Source organism: Talpa europaea (genome assembly GCF_964194135.1).
Source record: "Talpa europaea genome assembly, chromosome: 8".
Taxonomy (NCBI): domain Eukaryota; kingdom Metazoa; phylum Chordata; class Mammalia; order Eulipotyphla; family Talpidae; genus Talpa; species Talpa europaea.
Window position 1 is genome coordinate 11,711,004 of NC_140075.1, and position 16,612 is coordinate 11,727,615.

The 16,612-nt window shown below is 38.5% G+C and overlaps 1 pseudogene across 1 annotated transcript; it reads left to right on the forward strand.

The window, feature by feature from the left end:
* Positions 1 to 206: 206 nt before the first annotated feature.
* LOC311175634 (interferon-inducible double-stranded RNA-dependent protein kinase activator A-like) lies at positions 207 to 12,539 on the forward strand (annotated as a pseudogene). Its single transcript has 8 exons — positions 207 to 303; positions 786 to 954; positions 2,736 to 2,817; positions 5,189 to 5,267; positions 6,608 to 6,725; positions 7,953 to 8,047; positions 10,270 to 10,444; positions 12,382 to 12,539. The product of its transcript is annotated as an interferon-inducible double-stranded RNA-dependent protein kinase activator A-like (transcript).
* Positions 12,540 to 16,612: the final 4,073 nt, after the last annotated feature.

Below are 16,612 nucleotides of genomic sequence, written 5' to 3' on the forward strand. Positions count from 1 at the left end.
TTTTCTTTGTTGTTGCTGAGTCTCATCAGCTCTTTGCAGATTTTTGTGATCAGTCCTTTATCATTAGTGTTGGGTGCAAAAATGTTCTCCCAGTTGGTGGGGTTTCTCTTTGTTTTTGTTATTGTCTCTTTTGCTGTGCAGAAGCTCCTTAGAATCACCTTTTAACACATCAAACACGAGGAGCGAAGACGTGGCTCCTCACAGCCCTTCCTCCCGCGCCTAGCCGTCCCTTCTCGCCATGTCCCAGAGCAGGCATCGCGTCGTGGCCCCGCCACTGGAGCGCGAGGACAGCGGGACCTTCAGGTCAGCCTTGGGCAGCAGGGGCGGCCCCGGCGGGGCCCGGAGACGCGGGGCCGGGGAGGCGGGGGCGCGGGAGCGGGAGCAGGCTCTCCCGGGGCATTCTCGCCCTCCTGGCCGCCGCTGGCGGGAGTCTGGCCTGGCCACGCCCCTCTTTCTGACTAGGGTGTGGGGTGCGCGGAGGTGGCGAGTCCGTGGGAAAGAGCTCTGTGGACTTGGTCCAGAGAGATGGCTGCACGGGTGACCTCCCTGTTCTGGGAAGCCTTCCTGCCTGTGTTTAAGTTATCACCCTAAAGAACCCCGCACCCTCCCCAGCCCCGCTGCATTGGGGCAGGTAGATGGTGTCCCTTGCCAGTACTGGCCCTGGCCACTGGGGAGCTTTGAGTACCTCCTTGGCGCCCTTGGCAGCTGTCAAAACTGGCTTCTGAGATCCTGTTCCTTCCTGCTTTGGCATGCACACAAAGCACACCTCTTTCTGGTTCTTGCAGTTTGGGGAAGATGATTACAGCTAAACCAGGGAAAATGCCGATTCAGGTATTACACGAATATGGCATGAAGACCAAGAACATCCCGGTCTATGAGTGTGAACGATCCAATGTGCAAATGCACGTGCCCACTTTCACCTTCAGAGTAACCTTGGTGACATAACCTGCACAGGTCTGTATGCACAGCTAACCACATGACCATGCAGAGTTGGCTGTCAAGACTTGACATTACTTTTCTGTTCAGAGAAGTGCCTTTTTTTTTTTTTTTCACCAGAGGTAGCTTGTGGGGAGCTGGCACTTGAAACTGAGATGTCTGATCTCAGGTCACTGAGACCAACTTCACTGGAATTTTCTCTTCCCTAGATATCCAGAGAAGCTCAGAAACATAACCTAGGGATGGTAGGGTACTTCCAAGATTCAAGGAGAAGCAGTTGTTCTTGGAGCAGTACTGGATCAGTAGGGGCTATCAGATTTCATAGTTTTTTCGTAATCACAGATGGCTAAATCTGGGTCAGGAGGCATGATTTGAGAACTTTCAGAGTCTCTCCACTCTGTGAATACACCATTTGGCCCGTTGGGCCCATTATACAACACTGTATTCTGTATCTAAGCAAAATGAGGGGTCCAGAAGGCTCAAATACAATGTATTGCTTAGTAGAGTCTAGAGTCTACAGTTTCTGAAACTTTACAGGTATTTTAATAAGACATTATCCCGTTTCTTATACACGAGGAAACAGATTTGGAGAGCTCATAAATTACATTTCAGAGTTCAGACTCATAGCTTATTATGTTCTGTAAGTTTAAGAAAATAACTGAACTGCCCCTTTGTAAATGTAGATATTGTATTCCTTATCTATTAATCACAAGCACAAGAAATAGTGGGTACTAAATTTAATTTGGAATACTAGCAAGAAAAATATTCAGGAAGGCTGAACATCCATCATGGCAACCTGAAGGCATTTCTTTATATCCCTGGAAATCTGAAGTCCATTATTTACCTTGAAGCTTCTTTATAGACAAAATCCCACACTAGGCTGTGTGCTCTTTCAAGGCAGAGACTCTGTTCTCTGCTGTATCCCTGACACCTATGTTAACGGATAAAAGAATACCCTTGAGTATCCTTTGATAAATGTTTGTCCTCTGATACTTGAGGGTCACACTTGAAACTTAATCCATGTGACTTTTGTTTCTTCCACACAGAGCAATGGACATCTGGACTCTGATACCACTTCCACAGGGTTCTCAATACCTAATTTGAAATCAGAAAGAAAAATGCCATGTGTGACTGGTCACTGAAATTTAGATACCAGTCTAAGTGATTAGTCAGGTTTGTCCATTATCCCTCTTAGCTACCCACATAGGGATGTGGAACACACATAACAGAAGCTGTTACAATCTTCCCTACTGAAACATTCTCCACTTAACTTGAAGTCAGTGACAGCTTAGCCAAGCAAATAGATTTTATCTAGTATAGGATGGGCCATTTGAGTACAGTTGTGCACCTTTTGCAGTGACTATTGCTGTAAGTAACTCCCTTAAAGAAAACTTTTCGCTACAGAAGAATTTTCTTCCTCTAGGAATAAGGGAAGAGTAAAATACTAAGTTGCATTTTTTCCAAAGGTGTATATGCCATGGTCTACTTCATTACCATTTTATGTAATGGACACACATAAAGTAGAAATAATAAGGATTTTTATGTGAACATGCATATACTTAAATATATGAAACATTAAATCATGATTTTTAATGTATTAATTTCATCTGGGGACTATTTTATTATAGTGTGTAACTATGAGTGTGTATTTGTATTTACCTAGTAACTATGACTTTATTTTTGTATTTAGTCTATTAAGTATATAAATTCTGTAGTGACTTTGTATTATAAAATCATCTATACATGCTTCATATTTTCACAACATATAGTCTATACAATTTTTTTTCATCTTAATTCAGGTGAAGGTACAAGTATGAAGATGGCAAAACATAGAGCTGCAGAGGCTGCCATAAACATTTTGAAAGCCAATGCAAGTATTTGGTGAGCTAAATTTCTTTGTATTCTGCAGCTCAAAAATATCATGGCTGAGGTAAGATTAAAAGTTTGGACATGCTCACAAAAGCAACAAAGTAAACAGTTGTTAGTGTCTAGCTCTAAAATTCTGTTCTTTGTAAAGACCTGTTATCCATTAAAGGCAAGTTTATTCTTAAAAATTAAAACCAGCAATTAACTACGAAATGAAGATTCTCATGAATTAGCCCCCCTTATAGGGTACAGTAGTACAAAGCCAGGATTTTTCTGACAACTCTCTTGTGTTGTTTCTGGGCCTCCCCAGTGGCGCAGCAGTTGAGTGCTGGGTTGCAAAGCTGCCCACAGCCTGTGCGGTGCTGATTCGATCCCCAGCTGCTCCCCGGCCACTGGAGGAGGGTCCCACATGCAGACCTCTATTGCACCCCCTTGCTCCCCTCAGCAGTGTACTTCAGTCCTTCTGCCTGCTCTGCTCCCCGCTCTGGCTCTGGTGAATTCTCTCACCCTCCTATGCTTCTGACTGTACCTAGTGCTTGTATAAATAAATAAATCTTAAAAAAAATGCAGACTTAAAAAAAAAAGATTGTGTTGTTTCTACACTGACAAAATCAAACTGTGTGGTAGCAATGGATAATCTAAAAGTATTCTTTAAGGAATTCCAGTTTAGAAGAAGGAGACAAAGGTATTTCTTCACATGATAGAATATATACAAATATAAGAGGATAGTGAAGTGAGATGTTAATTCTTGATATATCTATCCAAATTAAATTTATTTCACTTTAGGTGCTTTCTGATGGTGTGTCAGTTCTAAAGCATTTCATGTATCATAAAGTGGCATCCTTTGTTTCCTGAGAGGTATGCCCTGGGGCCTGGCATGCCTTCAAGTTCTTCTCTACATGCACTCAAATATCTTGGAGTACAATCTGATATCTGCTCATAGCCTATAGGAGAGTTTCCTGGGAATATAGACTATGTGTTTTTGTTCTTGGTCATAGCAGGACTTATAGCTTAGAGATTATTGAGGTTCTCATGCAGCACTCCTCCCTTTTTCTTTGTCACTCTGAACCATTTGGGAAGTTTAGAAGTAACCAGTGACAAGCTTTGGATCTCACAAAATGATGCTTGATTCTGAAGTTCATCAATTATAATTGATTTATGCTAGCTTTCATGACATGTTAAATGGTGTGACAGGTGTTAGATTTTCCCCTTGCTGTTGATGGCCACGCTATTTCTGTGCAGCCCAAAGTGTTGCATATATTTGTAAAAATGAGTGTGCAGAATGTCCTTTATACACTTGGGCACTTCACTTTGTCAGCAAAAAAGGCTAACTACTATATATTTGTGCTTCTTGACAGATAAGATGGGAACACTAAGCTGTAATCAGGCCTAAAGTGGCCTGATTTAATTAATACACAGACTTTCTCACTTCATCACAATTATTTGGGTAGCTTCAATTCAGCGTGCCTCATTGTAAGTAAATATTCGTATTTCATCAGTCTATGTAAAGTTTCAAATTCTGGCACTTGGATAAGAAACTTGAGGAATTGACAGTAACTAGACCTCATTAATCAGGGAATAAATGACTCTTCAGTTGCCTTGGTAGTAGTAACCTTGGAATATAGCTTATTTAGTGTTAAGCACTGAACTCCCAAATAACTAGTAATTTCCAACTACTTAGAAGAGATTCTTCTCTTTTCCTGCAATCATATTCTCACATGCTGAAACCAGATCCATGCAGGCTATCTATTTTATGCAGGATACCTATAAACATTAGGAGGATTATCCTAGCATTGAGCAGATAATAGGTCAAACAGATCTTTCTTCCATAGTTCCTGGATGTAACACATTTATGATTTGTATCACACACATTGCCAGGCTAAATTTCCTGGCTAGTCTTCCCTTTCTTGTGTAGTTGTAAACATAGTATACTTTATTTAAATACATTTTTATTGAACCCCTACCTTATACAAAGTACTACAGGGCATATAAAGGTAAGTAATTCATAGATCTTAAAATCCCCATCAAGGATTTAACAATCTGAACAGGGGTGGGGAAGGGTGAGTTTGGGTGAGGGATATATTTGTAAGGATATATAATTCATGGTAAAATGATTTCTGAAGAAAGTGTTAAACCCAGTATTAAAATTGCATAAAGGAGGGAGAAATTCTGTACCACTTGGGTGAAAGGATAGCCTTTTTAGCTGAAGTGGCATTTGATATATACCTTGGGTCATAGACAGATCAGATCATAGAAGAGATGAGAGGAAAGGACTTTCCTTGGGAAATGAGCAGCAAGGCATAGAGGGTTAAATGGAAATGCTTGCTATTTGTTTAATACTTTGGAGAAATTATCTTGCTTTATAATACTTTAAAGAAATGTTTAGCTTTGCAGTTCCTGACCCCCTAATGCCTGATCCTTCCAAGCAACCAAAGAACCAGCTTAATCCTATTGGTTCATTACAGGTAAGTTCTTAGGCTTTTCACACTTAACATTTTGTCTACTGAAAAAAGATGTCATAAATTGATAGTATCACAGGCGCTGAAACAAGGAATTAATATTTTAAAGATAAGATAGTATATTTTCTTTTCAAGTTATCATTAGTTATTACAGTGCTAACTTGAAGTTATTTTTCTATTCATTTACATTTTGGATATTCTTCCATATACAGTATCTGCCTTTGGTTTGTGGAATTCTCATTTGAGATCAAGAGGACCTCAGTGCACATGGGTAGAGTGTTTTATACTTTAAGAATATTTCTTGCCACGCTATGACAAACCTTTCTACTCCTGTTGAAACAAAAGACTTTAAAAAGGACCCGAGCCGGGTAACCTAACTCAAGAAAAGGGAAGTAGTCTGTTTATTTGCTTATTCTACCAAAAAAATATATTCAGCTTTGAATTTCAGCATGCAGAGTATCCTCCTTGCAAATTATCCATGTGCTCTGTTGGACAATTCCCCTACCTGTTATCCAACTAGTCCTTTGGTCTCTTTTTTGCTATGTGGCTTCTTCTGTAGCTTTCTTCCCCTTTTTCTTTAACAGCATCCAAGTCTATTTGGTTGCTGTCTCTGCTGTCATCTGCTTTTGATTAAATGCAGTGGTTGGCCAGCTATAGATGTGGATGTATAAAACTAGGAGGGGAGGGGCCTCCCTGGTGGCACAAAGGGTTAAGACACAATCTATGAAGCTATCCGCAGCCTCTGCAGCATGAGTTCTATCCCCCAGCTGGCCAGGGAGCAACCCACATGGGGCAGCAGACCTCTCCTGACTTGCCCGCTGCTCCCCTCAGCAGTGTATTTCAGTCACTCTGCCTGTTCTGCTCCCCGCTCTGTCTCTGGTGAATCCTCTCACTCCCCCCCCCAACTCTGGCCTGTACCCCAGCTCTTGTATGCATAAATAAATCTTTAAAAAAAAAAAGCTAGGAGGGGAAAGGCTTTAGGAACTGAGGGTAGTGAGACATGTGGATTTCTATGATGTTCCCAAAAAAGGGTGATAGTAACTTGCCTTTCTTTTTGAACCCTTTTGATTGATATCAGTTTACTGTGGCTTAATGGAAGAACAGCACTTAGAGCAGAAAACAATGTCAACTTCAGTACTGTAGTCTTATAAAATGTAAAATGCAAGCATATCTTTGGGAAACAAATGAGGGTCAGTCCTCATTTTTTCTTTGCAGAATATCATTCTTTTCAAATATATAATTAGAAAGGAAATCAAAGTCATAAAGGAATATCATTTATGTGATTGAAGCAATATATAATAAAAATGACAGCTAATTACTATTAAAAATTACTGTTGATTTCATAGGAACTGGCTATTCATCACAGCTGGAGACTTCCTGAATATACCCTTTTTCAGGAGGGAGGACCTGCTCATATGAGAGAATATACTACGATTTGCAGGCTAGAGTCATTTATGGAGACGGGTACTTACTTCTTTTTACTCTCACACAGTTGAAGACATTGGAAATATTTTCATATGATGTATCACCACAGAGATATCTGTTGTGCTAGTTTTTTAGATATTTCTGTGGGAAAAAAATTGACACTCTGCTACTCTACTGTCTCTCACTTTTCTGCAGTTGAATTTAAGTGTAAATATTTGGCTTAAGATACTTTTACTTCATAATTTGATATTTATAAAAATCATCATGGTTGTTAATAAGAAAACAAATAATGGACCTTTAAAAGTCTCCATTGATGGATAATTGACTTTTAAAAAACATGTTTTGGAAAAATTAGTAAATCACTTAGATTCTTGTAGCTATTGTAAAAATAGGAACAGAAGATTACATTTGAAAACAAAATGATTAATAAGAGGCTAAATGACAAAAAAAATTGCAGTAAGAGAAAAATAAGGTAGAAATTATCCTTTTGAATTATAGCATGTTCTCTGTTTTAAAGACCATAAACTTTGAGGAAAAATAGGTACTTGAAAAAGAACTAGTGAGAATTCCTATTTTAACTTCTCTCACATCTTTTTATCATCTTTACAGTGGCTTGAAATGTAACTGTACCTTGGTTAGATATTAGTTTCAAATAATAAGCAATAGTTTGCCCCTGAGAGGTAGCCTGGGCTGGTGCAGAAGCAGGGACCTCAATTTCCATTTTTGATAGTCTTTTATTGGCAAGGTTAGATAAATTACTTAGCCTCATTGAGCCTCAATTTTTAAAGCTTTAAAACAAAGGCATGGCAATAGATGGCTTTTTATTTTACCATCTTCTAAGCCCTTATTCATGTTAAACAAAGAAATTCCACATGGTAGTCAGTTTTAAGAGATGGTAAATAAGAAATAGGCATTGAGAGATAAGGGAGTAATTCAAATGTACCTTGATTAAATTTAATATTTGGTCCTAATAAAACTAAATATAGCTCACTAAGTCGGATATAGGGAAGTATAACTGTCAGAGAAAAACAGAAATTATAACTTATTACTAAAGAAAACTGTTAAAAGAAATGCCTTCAGAAATGTAAGTATTAATAATTGTATGAAGCACAGCAAGAAAATATGTTGTCAGAAAACCATGAGCATAAAATCAGGAAATAAAATCAAGAGGTTGTTCTCTAATTAAACCCAATACTTTATGCTTTTATCATCCTTTATAGTCACAAACTCCTTTTCTAAATCTATCATTTCTATTTCTTTATTTAGGGAAGGGGGCATCAAAAAAACAAGCCAAGAGAAATGCTGCTGAGAAATTTCTTGCCAAATTCAGTAATATTTCTCCAGAGAACCACATTTCTTTAGTGAGTAGTGATCGTACAGCTATGATGTTAATGTGATTAAGCATCTCTTGCTGTAGGAAACTTCCCTTGATTTTGTGTATAGATGCTTCACAGTTGCAGTTTTCTTTTTAGTCTCTTCATTGTTCTGTTGTATGCTACCCTTGTTGCATCCTATTTGTAAGCCAGGGACACGGGTGTGACCAGGTAAGTGAGCTTGGGAAATACATTATTTGAAAGAAGTGTATTAACTAGGAAATGAGAAGTAAGGACTTCAGCAGTGTCTTCTCTGAGTTTATGATAAAATAAGGGCTCCTTCTGTAGACAAATCAGACTATACACAAATAAATAATAGAATTTTAGTTTTACCTTAGTAAAAAAAAAACAAAAAAACTTCACACTTACTTCTTCTAAAATTAAATCAAATGACACTAAAATCACAAAGCTCGTTAAGTTTACATTAAATTCTGTTAAATCAAGGAAGAGATCATTTCCAATGCCATTTAAGCTCTTCCAGGCAATATACACAACATTAAGGAAAGCTTTTATACTCTCAAAAACAAATATAACATTAACACCAAGACCTGACAATTTCAAATCCCATTGGAAAAAATTATGGATTAATCTCCCTTATGTTGAAACACCTTAATATTCAATAGAAATTAAAAGAATAAGGGGCCTCCCTGGTGGCACAGCGGGTTGAGCGCAGCGCTGTGAAGCTGTCTGCAGCCACTGCAGCTCAAGTTCAATTCCCGGCTGGCCAGGATTCTCCCATGGCGCGACAGACCTCTCCTGTCTCACCCACTGCTCCCCTCAAGTAGTGTTTTCGGTCTGTCTGCCTGTTCTGCTCCCCGCTCTGTCTCTGGTGAATTCTCTCACACTCCCACCCTCTGGCCTGCACCCCAGTTCTTGTGTAAATAAAATAAATCTTTAAAAAAAAAAGAAATTAAAATAATAATATGTCAACCCGGCAAGGAAGCTTTATTTCAGTAATGCATGGATATTTCAAGATTAGTAAATCTGTAACTCTAATTAACCACACATTAAAGGATTAAAGAAGAAAAAAACAATCCTTTTAACGGATGCCAAGAATATATTTGACAAAACTCAGCACTCATCACAGAGAAACACTCCTTATTTATTTATTTATTTATTTATTTATTTATTTATTTATTTATTTATTTTTGTGGGACCCTCACCAGTGGCCGGGGAACGAACTGGCACTGCAGAGGATGCGGGCAGCCTCGCAGCCAAGCGCTCAACTGCTGAGCCACCAGCCCCACAGAGAAACACTTCTAAATTATCCCTGCTTTGATCAAAATATATGCTTGAAAAAATCAAGCACTTGTTTACATATTACATTCATCTGCAAAAAGTGTAAAAGTGCAAAAGTGTGAAAACAAAAATCTAGATTATATACATATGACTCAGTTTGTAAAGGAGAAAAAGGTGAGTAGTGTATACTTTCTAACAGAGTGCATTTTAGCACAATGCCAGTAGACTGAACTTAGAGTAGGGCTCCCTAATTTAGAGTTAGGACTTCTCTCTCAAGTGTGTTTCATGTTGCATAGTGAAAAAAAATCAGAAATCTTTTAGATCTATATCCTTACTCTGTGGAGAAGGGCAGGTTAAGAAAAATTAACATTGAAATTTATTTTTGAAACTATTTGCTTAATCAATCAAATATTTTATGGTTGCTAAAGCTATGTACTGTTGAATAAACTCAGCCAGGAACAGCAGGCTAAGGAAACAAAAGTTTAAAATGTCTAAGCCAACTGGTAGCTATCCTCTCTTTAACATCTAAATTTCATGTGCACTGAGAAAAATATTACTGCTTCAAAACAACCAAAATGATAGGCAACTGAGGTCTCAAAACAGATACTCCCCCATCACCATGAGGCTCAACCACAGTTCCTTCCTCAGAATTAATGTGTCTGTAATTAACCTGAATATGTCCAGTTAACTCAAACACCACACACCTCCAGACTTCTCAGTACAAACTTAAAATTTACCCTAAAACTTTCATTTCCTTTAAAATTGCTTCTGCTAATGCCCTATTGTAGAATTTTCCAACAACAACAAAAAAATTAAATTGAAAAAAAATTAATTCCTGTAAAACTTGGTACTTTTAATGGATTTTTGACTGCTTTACAGAAAAAATGCTCTGTAGGTGGACATATACTTTTAATAACAGTGTTGGAACCCAATCCTAGTTAAGAGTGTTAATCTATATTTCTGTTTTTCAGACAAATGTAGTAGGACATTCTTTAGGATGTACTTGGCATTCCTTGAGGAATTCTCCAGGTGAAAAGATAAACTTGCTGAAAAGAAGCCTCCTTAGTATTCCAAATACAGATTACATCCAGATGCTTAGTGAAATTGCCAAGGAACAAGGATTTAATATAACGCATTTGGATATAGGTATGATTTATTTTTCTTTTGGATTATCTCAAAACAAGTTTCCTTTTTTTTTCTGAGAGAAGTACTAGTTTACTGAACCATTTTTTTTTAAAATAATAAATTTTATTTTTATATTCCCCATACAATTGCAGCCCCCCATTCTGGACCCAATCCCTCCCCTCCCGCCCCCGCCCCCCTAAAAGTGTCTCTGGTTCATAGTTTTTTGTTGATTTTGATTTTCACTTTCTTATAGTTATTCATTTTCCTGGTCCCTTATTTAAGTTTTCTAGAGTCCTGCTATGAGTGAGACCATCCGGTATTTTTCTTTTTCTTTTTGGCTTATTTCGCTGAGCATGATCCCTTCCAGCGCCATCCATGTTGCTGCAAATTGCATGTGTTTATCTTTTTTGAATGCTGAGTAATATTCCATGGTACAATTTTTAATGTTCGATAACTAATTAAATTTCTAAGTATATACAATCAGAATAAGAAATACAAACAATACTGACAGTTAATAGGAAAAATAATGTTTTTTAAAAACTATTCTGCATCTTATTTATTTAGCAAGTTTATTTTTAAAATATGTTTGAGAAATAAAAACTTATTTCATAGTTTATTTCATTCATCAGAAATTCTGACTACATATAACTACCAGAGCAGTAACATCTATAACCAATATGTCCCATTCTTATGGAAAATAGCTAATATCTATATAGTTATAATAGTAACAGCAGCAATAGCTAAGATGTATAGTTTTGCTCTGTGCCAGGCCCTGTTCTATATCAACTTACTGCAGTCTCAGAGTAACCTTTGTGAAATGAGTTCTGTTACCATATATTTACGTGTGTATGTGTGTAAAATAAGGTAAGATACCTTTGAGAAACTCATCCAAGGCCACTTAGCTAGTCAGTGGTAGATCCAGATTAGGTAAAGAATCTCAATAGATTGACAGTTGAACTAGTCCTGATTAGGCAGCATAACCAAAAGACAACCACATTTCTAGAGCAAGTAGCAAATTTATGAGTCCCAGTCTCTTCAATTTGTTACGTCGAATCTATTCTGAGATAAATGGTGACAATTCAATGTATAAGATCATCCCAGCCCAACTGTCATCTATATTTTCTCTAGCTCTTAGTCTTAGATAAGACAACTACAGACAGATTGGAAAACAAGTCAGATGGATTTTTAAAATTCAGTTTAAAAAGCTGAGCAATTTCTGTTTGTGTGTGATAGGTATACTGAGATTGATGTAGAACCTAGGAATTGCATGCAGACAGAAAATTAGTAAAGTTAGCTCATGAGAGACTATTCATCCAGTAAATATTTATTAAGTGTCCATACTTTTGGATGTTTAAGACCCAGAACTGAATGTCTTGTCATGAATAGGACTAAGGAAGATTTTGAATCCCATAAAATAGGAAACCTGAGGTGATTTTTTAATTATGAATTAATGATGTCTTTGAAATACTTCTTACTAATTTTGAGAACAAAATAGTGATTATAAATTCAGAACAGGTGTCTAAAAACCACAGTCAGTTATTTTGGCAAACTTCTATGCAATTACCTTCCAAAGAACCTAGGTGATCTCCAAGGGAGAGGTTTGGAGTTGCCTTTGGAGTTTTTTTTTTTTTTTAATGCAAGACTGGCCACTGCATCCCCAGTTTTGCATTTTGTTTTTGATTGAGCAGGTCAATGCAACCTCAGCCTTTATTTCCTTAAAGTTCTGTCAAGTGATTATGAAGCTCAGCTGTGTTAGAGAATAGCTATAACTGAGCATTGTACTTTGGTTTTCATTTCATTTGTACAAGGATAACAAAGATAATGATTAGGTTATTAGATCATGAATACTTATGGAAGGATGAACATAAAATATTACGATAATAAAAGCTGTTTATTTATAAAGGATCTGCTCTCTTTTCCCTTGGCATTTACAACCATGTCTAAATATGTCCTTGCAGAAGAACTGAGTGCCAATGGGCAGTATCAGTGTCTTGCTGAATTGTCCACCAGTCCCATCACAGTCTGCCATGGCTCGGGGATCTCCTGTGGTAACGCACAGAGTGATGCCGCTCACAACACTCTGCAATATTTGAAGATAATAGCAGAAAGAAAGTAAACTTGAGAAACACGGAAAACCCTTCAGTAGCACATAGTTTCCCTTTCTCTCTTTCTTCTCTCTCTTTCTTCCCAAGTAAAACATTTACTATAAAGTCTGAGTTTGTGTGTTGTTTCTCTCTCTTCAGAGTCCATCCACATTCCACATTTAATTATCTCCTAGTAGTTGTGTTAAGCTCTTTTTAATGGCTTCAACTTTGTATTGGTGTATTGTATTTGTAAACTTTGTACCATAGGCAGAGTGTAGCACCCATTTTACAATGCCATGTACATAGAAGGAAGAAACTGCATGATTATTGATGATGATGATGGTAATTAAGGTGAAGAAATAAAACTGCTAGCAACAGTCTTTCTTACTGTTGCTTAACCTCTTTATTGCACAAGGCTCTGTAAAATGAATTGTAAGGAATTAGAATGTTTATGAACACAGTAACAGGCTCTTGCTGAATGTGATTATTAAATTTCAGGGAACATGATTAGTCTGCTGTGTATTTGAATCCATGTAATAAAGAGCTGTTGTTATAATGGGTTCTGCTCATTTTATATGTTACTGGCTTGACAGTGGCTCCTTTCTTTTGACTATTCTTGACGATAACTGAGTTTAAGGTACCCCCAAGTCACGCCTATGCTTTCTCTGCTTCTGGTTCTATCAGTTAGGAAGCATGCATTCTAAAGATACAGTTCAACTCCTGTCAGATTGTCCAGATTTTCAAGGAAGTTGACTGCATCATCAGGTGCAGCATTTTGTTTACCCTTTTGTTGAGGCTCTTAATCTAGTTGGTTGTACCTATTCACCTTGTTAGGTTAATTCGCCAGTAGGCTGAACAGGCAACTATGCCTGTTTTAGATGCATCAGTGGTAGGAAAAGATGCTATATGACATTTATGACAAGTTTCAATGGGACAATTAGTGCTTAAAGGACTCTGAAATAAGGCCTTGCCATCTGTAACAGAAAAATAAATACCTTTCTATAAATAGCTCCTGCTATGCTGCTGGACCTTGGTAGAGATGTAGCACCTAACAATGGAACATTCCATGGCCTTGTTGCGAAAACTATTAGGAACTGGTTTCTAACGGTCCCATCAAGCGAGAAGGGTGGGTAAGTTGTGCAGAAATCCTTTGTAAGATGAAGGCTACGTGTGGGACCAAACAGTGGATAGAGGACACTATGCTACTTCGGCAGGGAGCCCAGATTCATGTGTCAGCCACCAGTGTTGTACCACTGCCTTTTCCTGAGCTCACACCTATCACCACTGATCCTGTGTGGCCAGTTATTCATGGATGTGAAAAGGCCAGAACTTGACTCAGGCGGGTAAGACCAATATAAGGGTGCAACCTGAAAATAGATGACAAGATCACAACCCCACTAAGGGTACCATGAAAGCTAGTGATGAGGGGAAATCCTCCAAGAGAGCAGTTTGACCCCACATACACACACACACACTCGTAAATATATGGTAACAATACACACAGAAGTACTGTTTGTGTAGAAAGTGGCCCAAAGTCAGATGGTACTTGGCAACCGACTTGGTCAGAAGGTTAGGGACCTGAGAAGAATAGACCAGACAAATAAGGACAAGAAGAATTGAAATAATGATATGTAAATGGGTACAAAGTGTGGAGAGCTTCACATTATATGCTGATCCAACCATTAAACACCCAAGCTGGGAGAGCCCCTAAACAACCAAGCTGATGAAGTGACTTGGCTTGCTGACATCATCTAGCAGCTGGCATTTGATAGCCACTGTGACGGGCTTACAGGCTAAGGACTGGCCTCATGGGTTGGACCTCCACATTCACAACTGATCCAGTTATACCCACAGCTAATGGTTCAGCCTGCCAGCAACAAAGATTAATGCTGAGTACCCATTCCTCAAGGAAACCCATCAGCCACGCAGTGGCTCATTCGCAATGGCCCACCAGGGGCAGTGATTCATTTTGACAAGAATGAATTTTGACAGCATTTTGTTTTGTGCGAGTAGACATATGAATTACTATGGAGTAGCTATGAAGTTTGAACATGATTTACATCAGGAAAAAAGAGGCAGAAGATAGAGACAAACCAAGCATATGGGATAAAAGCAAGAAAGAGGTCAGGCTTAGAGATGATATATTTGCATATATGACGAGAAATTAAAGCTCATTTAGGTACCAGATTAAGAATTAGATGGTGTTTTCAGTGCTGAGCTCTACTACAAATACATTCCAATTCATGAGCTTTCCTCTTTATTTTATTGCAATCTCCTTTGTGGCAAGACGGGTGTGTTACTGCACAGTATTTATTGATTTGAAATTCCAAAATTGACAGGAATACCCATTCCTGGATGATTTTGTTTTGCTTTACATTTCTAGTGAATAGGGTGATTTTATTGCCAAAGGAAAGTTAAGGATTATTCATGCAAATAAACAGCAAATGCCATGTTTTCACTTGATTATAGTAGGACAATAGTAAAGATTAATGTTAAAAAAAAATACTGAGTATTACTACGGTGATGCTTATGTCCTATTGGCCATCTTCCACTTGAAGCACTGGACTAAGAACAAATTCATACTGCACTTTAGGGTTTAAAAAAAATAATATGTAGACTTTACAAAAGATTTAACTATGTCTCCTGACACTGGACAAGACATTTTATATGTAGTACATAAAACCATATCTCATGCAGTAACTGAGCAGTTTTGAATCAGATTTCCTGGGCTTGAATTTAGCACCAACACATAAAAAGCTATATGAATTTTGGACCAGTTGCTTGAGCTCTCCATTCCTCATCTCTAATGTAAGAGCCTCCATGATGATGGGATGGCAGATTCTGGGCCAGCCCTCCCACGCAAGAGACACCAGTGGGCTGTTTTCAGACATTGGGCAACAACACAGATTGTTAGCCTGGAGGGGAACACATTAAGTGAACCCCCACATTCACCCTAGTTCTTTGTCCCTGGGCACATTTTCTAGACTTCAGTGTGAACAAGTAAAATCTTATAAGGGGTGTTGAATTGATGAGTTTGATGAGTTGAATTGTGTGATGGGTATCAGAGGAAAGGAACATACATGAGAAGGAATTTTAAAGTCCTACATGGGGATCCCTAACCATCAAGCTTCATGTGTGCAAAGCTGGGGTGTGATTTCTGAAAATGACTGTGAACTGTGCCAAATATATTTGGAGCCTGTTTGGTGGCCATCTTATCTCCAGAGTTCTAATTTTGTCCTTACTTCTCTGTTTGTGGAATGGAAGAGTGTACGTGGGTCTGCTGATAGGAAGATGAAGTGATATAATGAATATGCAAGCACTTTGAAAACCTTGAAATTGCAAAAATGCAAGGCATTTTTCTTACAAAATTATGAAATTGGGGTGACTCACTCTAATATAAATTCCTCCTATAAAATTTCAATTAAGCCTTTAAGGTACAGGCTCATGGGATCAGCAAAGTAAACAGCAAAAACTTTGGCCCTAGGGCAGAACCTTAAGGATATTTGTGTCATTCTCCGAATCTGTAGCACTTCCTGCAGTTACAGTCTGTGCTGTATTGTTTGAGGATAGGTGTTTAAAAAAAATATTTATTTATTTATTTATTTATACAAGCACTGGGTACAGTCAGAAGCGCGGGAGGGTGAGAGAATTCACCAGAGCCAGAGCGGGGAGCAGAGCAGGCAGAAGGACCGAAGTACACTGCTGAGGGGAGCAGCGGGCGGCAGGAGAGGTCTGCGCGCCATGTGGGACCCTCCTCTGGTGGCCAGGGAGCAGCCGGGGATCGAACCGGCGCTGCAGAGGCTGCGGGCAGCTGCACAACCCAGCGCTCAACCGCTGCGCCACCGGGGAGGCCCATGAAGTCTTTTTTAATGCATGCCAGTCTCACAGTTGTGAGATGGTATCTCATTGTGGTTTTGAAAACTACCCCCTTCCTAAAAGTGATGATGAACATTTTCCACATCTCAGGTGGTCTTCTGTATATCCCCTTTGGTAGATGTATATCCTCTCATGTGTAAATGCCCAATCAGACAGGGTTTGCCTGGAGCAGGGTCACAAATCTTTGGTACCTTCTGGCAGAGAAAGGGGCAGAAGGGGCCAGGCAAGC